Raw genomic sequence first — 9,379 nt, 5'->3', positions numbered from 1 at the left:
CCCGGGAAATAGCCTGAGCCTAGAGTTAAATAACAGAACCTTTTGTCCTAGTTCAAAGACTCTAGATGACAGCTTTCTGTCATGCCACCTTTTTTATTTCTCTTTATAAAGCTTGGCATTTTCGAAAGCAGTGAATCTGAATTCCTCTAGCTCATTCAGCTGGAGCAATCTTTTTTCTCCAACTAATTTGGCATCAAAGTTTAGGAATCTGGTTGCCCAGTAGGCCTTATGTTCCAGTTCCACGGGCAGATGACAGGCCTTACCATACACAAGCTGGTATGGAGAGGTCCCTATAGAAGTCTTGAATGCTGTTCTATAAGGCCATAGAGCATCATCAAAGCTTCTTGCCCAATCCTTTCTACGGGTACTTATAGTCCGTTCCAGGACTCTTTTTAGTTCTCTGTTAGAAACTTCAGCTTGCCCATTTGTCTGTGGATGATATAGAGTCCCCATCTTGTGGCAAATCCCATACCGGACCATGGCAGAGTAAAGTTGTTTGTTGCAGAAGTGAGTGCCCCCATCACTGATTAGTAGTCTAGGGACACCAAACCTGCTGAAGATATGTTTTTGGAGGAACTTCAGCACTGTTTTAGTATCATTGGTGGGTGTGACAACGGCCTCTACCCATTTTGATACATAGTCGACTGCCACCAAAATATAAGTGTTTGAGTATGATGGTAGGAAAGGTCCCATGAAGTCAATTCCCCATACATCAAACAACTCAATCTCCAAGATTCCCTGTTGAGGCATGCGTAACCATGAGGCAGATTACCAGCTCTTTGGCAACTGTCACAGTTACGTACAAACTCTCGGGAATCCCTATAGAGTGTAGGCCAGTAGAAGCCACATTGGAGGACCTTGGTGGCTGTTCGCTCACCTCCGAAATGGCCTCCATATTGTGATCCATGGCAATGTCATAAGATCCTTTGTGCTTCTTCTCTAGGCACACACCTACGGATTATTCCGTCTGCACATCTCTTAAAGAGATAGGGTTCATCCCACAAGTAGTACTTTGCATCAGTAATTAATTTTTTCTTTTGTTGCCTGCTGTACTCCTTGGGTATGAACCTTGCAGCTTTATAGTTTGCAATGTCTGCAAACCATGGTGTTTTTTGAATGGCAAACAAATGCTCATCCGGAAAGGTCTCAAAGATCTCAATAGAGGGGGGAAACTCCCCTTCTGCTGGTTCTATCCGGGATAGATGATCAGCCACTTGGTTCTCTGTCCCTTTTCTATCTCTTATTTCTATATCAAACTCTTGCAGAAGCAACACCCATCTTATGAGCCTGGGTTTTGAATCCTGCTTAGTGAGTAGATATTTAAGAGCAGCATGGTCAGTGTACACAATCGCTTTTGATCCTACTAAGTATGATCTAAACTTGTCAATGGCATAAACCACTGCAAGTAATTCTTTTTCTGTGGTTGTGTAATTTTTCTGGGCATCATTTAAAACACGGCTAGCATAATAAATGACATGCAGAAGCTTGTCATGCCTCTGCCCCAGTACTGCACCAATGGCGTAGTCACTGGCATCACACATTAGTTCAAATGGTAAAGTCCAGTCTGGTGCAGAAATAACTGGTGCTGTGACCAGCTTAGCTTTCAGAGTCTCAAACGCCTGCAGACACTCTGTGTCAAACATGAATGGCGTGTCAGCAGCTAGCAGATTGCTCAGGGGTTTTGCAATTTTCGAAAAATCCTTTATAAACCTCCTGTAGAATCCTGCATGCCCCAGAAAGCTTCTGATTGCCTTAACATTAACAAGTGGTGGTAATTTTTCAATTACTTCCACTTTAGCTTGATCTACCTCTATTCCCTTGTTTGAAATTTTATGCCCAAGGACAATTCCTTCAGTCACCATAAAGTGACATTTTTCCCAGTTTAAAACTAGGTTGGTCTCTTGGCATCTTTTCAGAACACGTGCTAAATAGTCAAGGCAGGAGCTGAATGAGTCTCCAAATACTGAAAAGTCATCCATGAAGACTTCCAGAAACTTCTCTACCATATCAGAGAAGATAGAGAGCATGCACCTCTGAAAGGTTGCAGGTGCATTACATAGACCAAAAGGCATTCTTCTGTAAGCAAATACTCCAGAATGACATATGAATGGTGTTTTCTCTTGGTCCTGAGGATCTACTGCAATTTGGTTGTAACCTGAATAGCCATCCAAAAAGCAGTAATATTCATGACCTGCTAGTCTCTCTAGCATCTAGTCTATGAATGGCAAAGGAAAATGATCCTTTTTGGTGGCTGTATTGAGCCTTCTGTAGTCAATATACATGCGCCACCCTGTAACTGTTCTTGTAGGAACCAGTTCATTTTTTTCATTATGAACCACTGTCATGCCTCCCTTCTTGGGAACAACTTGAACAGGGCTCACCCAGGGGCTATCAGAAATAGGATAAATAATCCCAGCCTCTTTCTGCACCACTTCCTTCATGGCTGGATTTAGCCGCCTCTGTGGTTGAACCACTAGCTTAGCATCATCCTCCAATAGGATTTTGTGCATGCATCTAGCTGGGCTTATGCCCTTAAGGTCACTTATGGACCACCCAAGAGCTGTCTTGTGTGTCCTTAGCACTTTAATTAGTGCTTCCTCTTCCAGTGGATTTAAAGCAGAGCTTATGATCACTAGAAAAGTGTCACCTTCTCCCAGAAATGCATATTTCAGGGATAGTGGTAATGGCTTGAGCTCGGGTTTAGGAGGTTTCTCCTCTTCCTGAGGAAGTCTCAGAGGCTCTTTCAATTCCTCTGAACCCTCCAAATCTGGCTGAACATCTTTAAAGATGTCTTCCAGCTCTGATTCGAGACTCTCAGCCATGTTGACCTCCTCTACCAAAGAGTCAATGAGATCAACTTTCATGCAGTCTTTTAGTGTGTCTGGATGCTTGGTGCATGAAATTGTGATCATCAATGGCGCCAACAACTTGGTACGCACAATTGTAATCTCAACTCTTTATCACAACTTCGCACAACTAACCAGCAAGTGCACTGGGTCGTCCAAGTAATAAACCTTACGTGAGTAATGGTCGATCCCACAGAGATTGTCGGCCTGAAGCAAGCTATGGTCACCTTGTAAATCTCAGTCAGGCGGATTCAAATGGTTATGGTGAATTGATAATAAAAAGATAAATAAAACGTAAAATAAAGATAGAGGTACTTATGTAATTCATTGGTGAGAATTTCAGATAAGCGTATAGAGATGCTTTCATTCCTCTAAACCTCTGGTTTCCTGCTGTCTTCATCCAATCATTCCTACTCCTTTCCATGGCAAGCTGTATGTTGGGCATCACCATTGTCAATGGCTACTTCCTATCCTCTCAGTGAAAATGGTCCAAGATGCTCTGTCACAGCACGGCTATTCATCTGTCGGTTCTTGATCATACTGGAATAGGATCCATTGATCCTTTTGCGTCTGTCACTACGCCCAGCACTCGCGAGTTTGACGCTCGTCACAGCCATCCCTTCCCAGATCCTACTCGAAATACCACAGACGAGGTTTAGACTTTTCAGATCTCAGGAATGGCCATCCATGGGTTCTAACTTATACCACGAAGATTCTAATATCTCGAACTCGGTCCCCTGTATTAGATATCCAAGAGATACACATTCAATCTAAGGTAGAACGGAAGTGGTTGTCATGCACGCGTTCATAAGTTGGGAATGATGATGATTGTCACAATCATCATATTCACATTGAAGTGCGAATGAATATCTTAGAAGCGGAATAAGTTTGTATTGAATAGAAAAACAGTAGTACTTTGCATTAATCCATGAGGAACAGCAGAGCTCCACACCTTAATCTATGGTGTGTAGAAACTCTACCGTTAAAAATACATAAGTGATGAAGGTCCAGGCATGGCCGAATGGCCAGCTCCCAAACGTGATCTAAAGATGAAACTAAAGATAATCCAAAGATGTAAATACAATAGTAAAAAGTCCTATTTACACTAAACTAGTTACTAGGGTTTACAGAATGAGTAATTGATGCAGAAATTCACTTCCGGGGCCCACTTGGTGTTTGCTTGGGCTGAGCATTGAGCTTTACACGTGTTGAGGTTTCTCTTGGAGTTGAACGCCAGTTTGTAACCTGTTTCTGGCGTTTAACTCCACTTTGCAACCTGTTTCTAGCATTTAACTCTAGAATGCAGCATGGAACTGGTGTTGAACGCCAGTTTGCGTCATCTAAACTCGGGCAAAGTATGGACTATTATATATTGCTGGAAAGCCCTGGATGTCTACTTTCCAACGCAATTAAGAGCGCGCCATTTGGAGGTCTGTATTCCCAGGAAATCTACTTTGAGTGCAGGGAGGTCAGAATCTAACAGCATCTGTAGTCCTTCTTCAACCTCTGAATCTGATTTTTGCTCAACTCCCTCAATTTTAGCCAGAAAATACCTGAAATCACAGAAAAACACACAAACTCATAGTAAAGTCCAGAAATGTGAATTTTAATTAAAAACTAATAAAAATATGCTAAAAACTAACTAAATTATACTGAAAACTATGTAAAAACAATGCCAAAAAGCGTATAAATTATCCGCTCATCACAACACCAAACTTAAATTGTTGCTTGTCCGCAAGCAACTGAAAATCAAATAGCATAAAAAGAAGAGAATATACTATAAATTCCAAAATATCAATGAAACTTAGCTCCAATCAGATGAGCAAGACTTGTAGCTTTTTGCCTCTTGAATATTTTTGGCATCTCGCTTTATCCATTGAGGTTCAGAATGATTGGCATCTATAGGAACTCAGAGTTCAGATAGTGTTATTGATTCTCCTAGTTCAGTATGTTGATTCTTGAACACAGCTACTTTATGAGTCTTGGTCGTGGCCCTAAGCACTTTGTTTTCGAGTATTACCACCGGATACATAAATGCCACAGACACATAACTGGGTGAACCTTTTCAGATTGTGACTCAGCTTTGCTAAAGTCCCCAATTATAGGTGTCCAGGGTTCTTAAGCACACTCTGTTTTTGCTTTAGACCTTGACTTTAACCGCTCAGTCTCAAGTTTTCACTTGACACCTTCACGCCACAAGCACATGGTTCGGGAAAGCTTGGTTTAGCCGCTTAGGCCAGGATTTTTATTCCTTTATGCCCTCCTATCCACTGATGCTCAAAGCCTTGGATCCTTTTTATTACCCTTGCCTTTTGGTTTTAAGGGCTATTGGCTTTTTGCTCTTGCCTTTTGGTTTAAAGAGCTTTTGGCTTTTTCTGCTTGCTTTTTTTTTCTATTTTCTTTTTTTTTCGCTATTTTTTTCTTTTCTATTTTTTTCTGCAAGCTTTTATATTCACTGCTTTTTCTTCCTTCAAGAATCATTTTTATGATTTTTCAGATTATCAAATAACATTTCTCCTTTTCATCATTCTTTCAAGAGCCAACATATTTAACATTTATAAACAACAACTTCAAAAGACATATGCACTGTTCAAGCATTCATTCAGAAAACAAAAAGTATTGTCACCACATCAAAATAATTAAACTAGTTTCAAGGATGAATTCGAAACCCTATACTTCTTGTTCTTTTGTAATTAAAACATTTTTTATTCAAGAGAGCCGATGGATTTATATTCATAACTTTAAGGCAGAGACACTTAGACACTAATGATCATATAATAAGACACAAATATAAATAAACATAAAGCTCAAAAATCGAAAAACAGTAAAATAAATAGACAAGGAGATTAAGGAATGAGTCCACCTTAGTGAGGGTGGCGTCTTCCTCTTCTTGAAGAACCAATGGTGCTTTTGAGCTCCTCTATGTCTCTTCCTTGCCTTTGTTGCTCCTCCCTCATAGCTCTTTGATCTTCTCTAATCTCATGGAGGATGATGGAGTGCTCTTGGTGCTCCACCCTTAGTTGTCCCATGTTGGAACTTAATTTTCCTAGGGTGGTGTTGATTTGCTTCCAATACTTTTGTGGAGGAAAGTGCATCCCTTGAGGCATCTCAGGGATTTCATGGTGGGGAATTTCCTCATGCTCTTGTTGAGGTCCATGATCTCTTATTTGCTCCAACCTTTTCTTAGTGATGGGCTTGTGAGATGAATCTTTCCATCTCCCATGACTCAGAGGTGGAAGCAATTGCCTTTCCTTTCCTCTTTCTAGACGTTTCTCTGGCCTTAAGTGCCATAAATGGTTATAGAAAAATAAAAAGCTATCCTTTTACCACACCAAACTTAAAATGTTTGCTCGTCCCCAAGCAAAAGAAGAGAGAAAGTAGTAGAAGAAGAAGAAGAATGGAGGAGAGGTAGAGAGATATGTGAATTCAGCCAAGGGGGTGTGATATGTGAAAAGGAAGGAGTGATGGTTTGAATTCGAGTGGGTGGGTGTAGGTGGGTTGTATGATGGTTGTGGAAGAGGTATAGAGGAGATTGGTGAAGGGTATTTAGGGAAGAGAGTTATGAAAAGGTGTGAAGAGGAGAGAAGAGAATGTGGGGATCCTGTGGGGTCCACAGATCAAGTGGGGTCAAGGACTTAACATCCCTGCTCCAATGAGGCGTGTAAAACGCCCTTGCTATGCAATCCTGGCGTTTAACGCCAGACTGCTGCCTGTTTCTGGCGTTAAACGCCCAAATGTAGCTTGTTTCTGGCGTTTAACGCCAGGCAGATACTTGTTTCTGGCGTAAAATGCCAGACAGATGCTTGTTTCTAGCGTTTAAATGCCAGACTGCTCTCCTCCAGGGTGTACTATTTTCAATGCTGTTTTTCATTCTGTTTTTGATTTTTCAGTAGTTTTTGTGACTCCAAATGATCATCAACCTAATAAAACACGAAATAACAAAAAGAAAATTAAATAGATATGATTAAATAACATTGGGTTGCCTCCCAACAAGCACTTCTTTAATGTCAATAGCTTAACAGTGAGCTCTCATGGAGCCTCACAGATAATTAGAGCAAGGTTAGAAACTTCCAACACCAAACTTAGAGTTTGAATGTGGGGGTTCAACACCAAACTTAGAGTTTGGTTGTGGCCTCCCAACACCAAACTTAGAGTTTGACTGTAGGGGCTTTGATTGACTCTGCAGTGAGAGAAGCTTTTCATGCTTCCTCTTCATGGTTACAAAAGGAGATCCTTGAGTTTTAAACACAAGGTTGTCCTTATTCAGTTGAAGGACCAACTCTCCTCTGTCTACATCAATCACAGCTCTTGCTGTGGCTAGGAAGGATCTTCCAAGGATGATGGATTTATCCTCATCCTTCCCAGTGTCTAGGATTATGAAATCAGCAGGGATGTAAAGGCCTTCAACCTTTACTAACACGTCCTCTACCTGTCCATAAGCCTGTTTTCTTGAGTTATCTGCCATCTCTAATGAGATTCTAGCAGCTTACACCTCAAAGATTCCCAGTTTCTCCATTACAGAGAGTGGCATGAGGTTTATCCCTGACCCAAGGTCACATAGAGCCTTCTCAAAGGTCATAGTGCCTATGGTACAAGGTATAAGAACTTTCCAAGATCCTGTTTCTTCTGAGGCAATGTCAGTTGATCCATATCACTCAGTTCATTGATGAGCAAGAGAGGTTCATCTTCCCAAGTCTCATTACCAAATAATTTGGCATTCAGCTTCATGATTGCACCAAGGTACTTGGCAACTTTCTCTTCAGTGACATCTTCATTCTCTTCAGAAGAAGAATACTCATCAGAGCTCATGAATGGCATAAGGAGGTCTAATGAAATCTCTATGGTCTCTAGATGAGCCTCAGATTCCTTTGGTTCCTCAGAGAGAAATTGTTGATCACTTGACGTCCCAGGAGGTCTTCCTCACTGGGATTCACGTCCTCTCCCTCCCTTGTAGGTTCGGCCATGATGGTTAAATCAATGGCCATGCACTCTCTTTTTGGATTCTCTTCTGTATTGCTTGGGAGAGTACTAGGAGGAGTTTTAGTGACTCTTTTACTCAGCTAGCCCACTTGTGCCTCCAAATTTCTAATGGAGGACCTTGTTTCATTCATGAAACTTTAAAGTGGCCTTAGATAGATCAGAGACTATATTTGCTAAGCTAGATAGATTCTGCTCAAAATTTTCTGTCTGTTGCTGAGTGGATGATGGGAAAGGCTTGCTATTGCTAAACCTGTTTCTTCCACCATTATTAAATCCTTGTTGAGGATTTTGTTGATCCTTCCATGAGAAATTTGGATGATTCCTCCATGAGGGATTATAGGTGTTTCCATAGGGTTCACCCATGTAATTCACCTCTATTATTGCAGGGTTCTCAGGATCATAAGCTTCTTCTTCAGAAGATGCCTCTTTAGTACTGTTAGATGATTCCTTCAATCCATTCAGACTCTGAGAAATCATATTGACTTACTGAGTCAATATTTTGTTCTGAGCCAATATGGCATTCAGAGTATCAATTTCAAGAACTCCCTTCCTCATAGGCGTCCTATTACTCACAGGATTCCTTTCAGAAGTGTACATGAACTGGTTATTTGCAACCATGTCAATGAGTTCTTGAGCTTCTACAGGTGTTTTCTTTAGGTGAATGGATCCACCTGCAGAATGGTCCAGTGACATCTTTGATAGCTCAGACAGACCATCATAGAATATATCCAGGATGGTCCATTCTGAAAGCATGTCAGAAGGACACTTTTTGGTCAGTTCCTTGTATCTCTCCCAAGCTTCATAGAGGGATTCACCTTCTTTCTGTTTGAAGGTTTGAACATCCACTCTAAGCTTACTAAGCTTTTGAGGAGGAAAGAACTTGGCTAAGAAAGCCGTGACCAGCTTATCCCAAGAGTTCAGGCTATCCTTAGGTTGAGAGTTCAACCATATTCTAGCTCTGTCTCTTACAGCAAATGGGAAAAGCATAAGCCTGTAGACCTCGGGATCAACCCAATTGGTCTTAACAGTATCACAGATCTGCAAGAATTCAGTTAAAAACTGAAAAGGATCTTCAGATGGAAGTCCATGAAGCTTGCAGTTCTGTTGCATCAGAGAAACTAATTGAGGTTTAAGCTCAAAGTTGTTTGCTCTGATGGCAGGAATTAAGATGCTTCTTCCATGTAAATTGGAATTTGGTGCAGTAAAGTCACCAAGCATCTTCCTTGCACTGTTATTATTTTCGGCCATGTCTCCTTCTTTTTCGAAAATTTCTGTCAGATTTTTTCCAGAGAGTTGTACTTTAGCTTCCCTTAGCTTTCTCTTCAGAGTCCTTTCAGGTTCAGGATCAGCCTCAACAAGAATGTTCTTATCCTTGTTCCTGCTCATATGAAAAAGAAGAAAACAAAAAAGAAAATATGGAATCCTCTATGTCACAGTATAGAGATTCCTTTTGTAAGTAGAAGAAGAAAAGAATAGAAGAAGAGAAATTCGAACACCAAGAGGAAAAGAGGGTTCAAATTTTGAGATGAAGAGAAGTGTTAGTAAATAAATAA

General features: G+C 40.9%; 1 non-coding gene across 1 annotated transcript; it reads left to right on the top strand.

The window, feature by feature from the left end:
• The first annotated feature begins 8,573 nt into the window (after nt 1–8,573).
• LOC148552891 (small nucleolar RNA R71) lies at nt 8,574–8,681 on the top strand. The gene has a single exon (XR_015892548.1). It is a non-coding gene; the product is annotated as a small nucleolar RNA R71 (small nucleolar RNA).
• Nucleotides 8,682–9,379: the final 698 nt, after the last annotated feature.

Source organism: Arachis ipaensis, chromosome B7 (genome assembly GCF_059453495.1).
Source record: "Arachis ipaensis isolate K30076 ecotype BB chromosome B7, ASM5945349v1, whole genome shotgun sequence".
NCBI lineage: Eukaryota > Viridiplantae > Streptophyta > Magnoliopsida > Fabales > Fabaceae > Arachis > Arachis ipaensis.
This window is presented reverse-complemented; position numbering and strand designations above follow the sequence as displayed.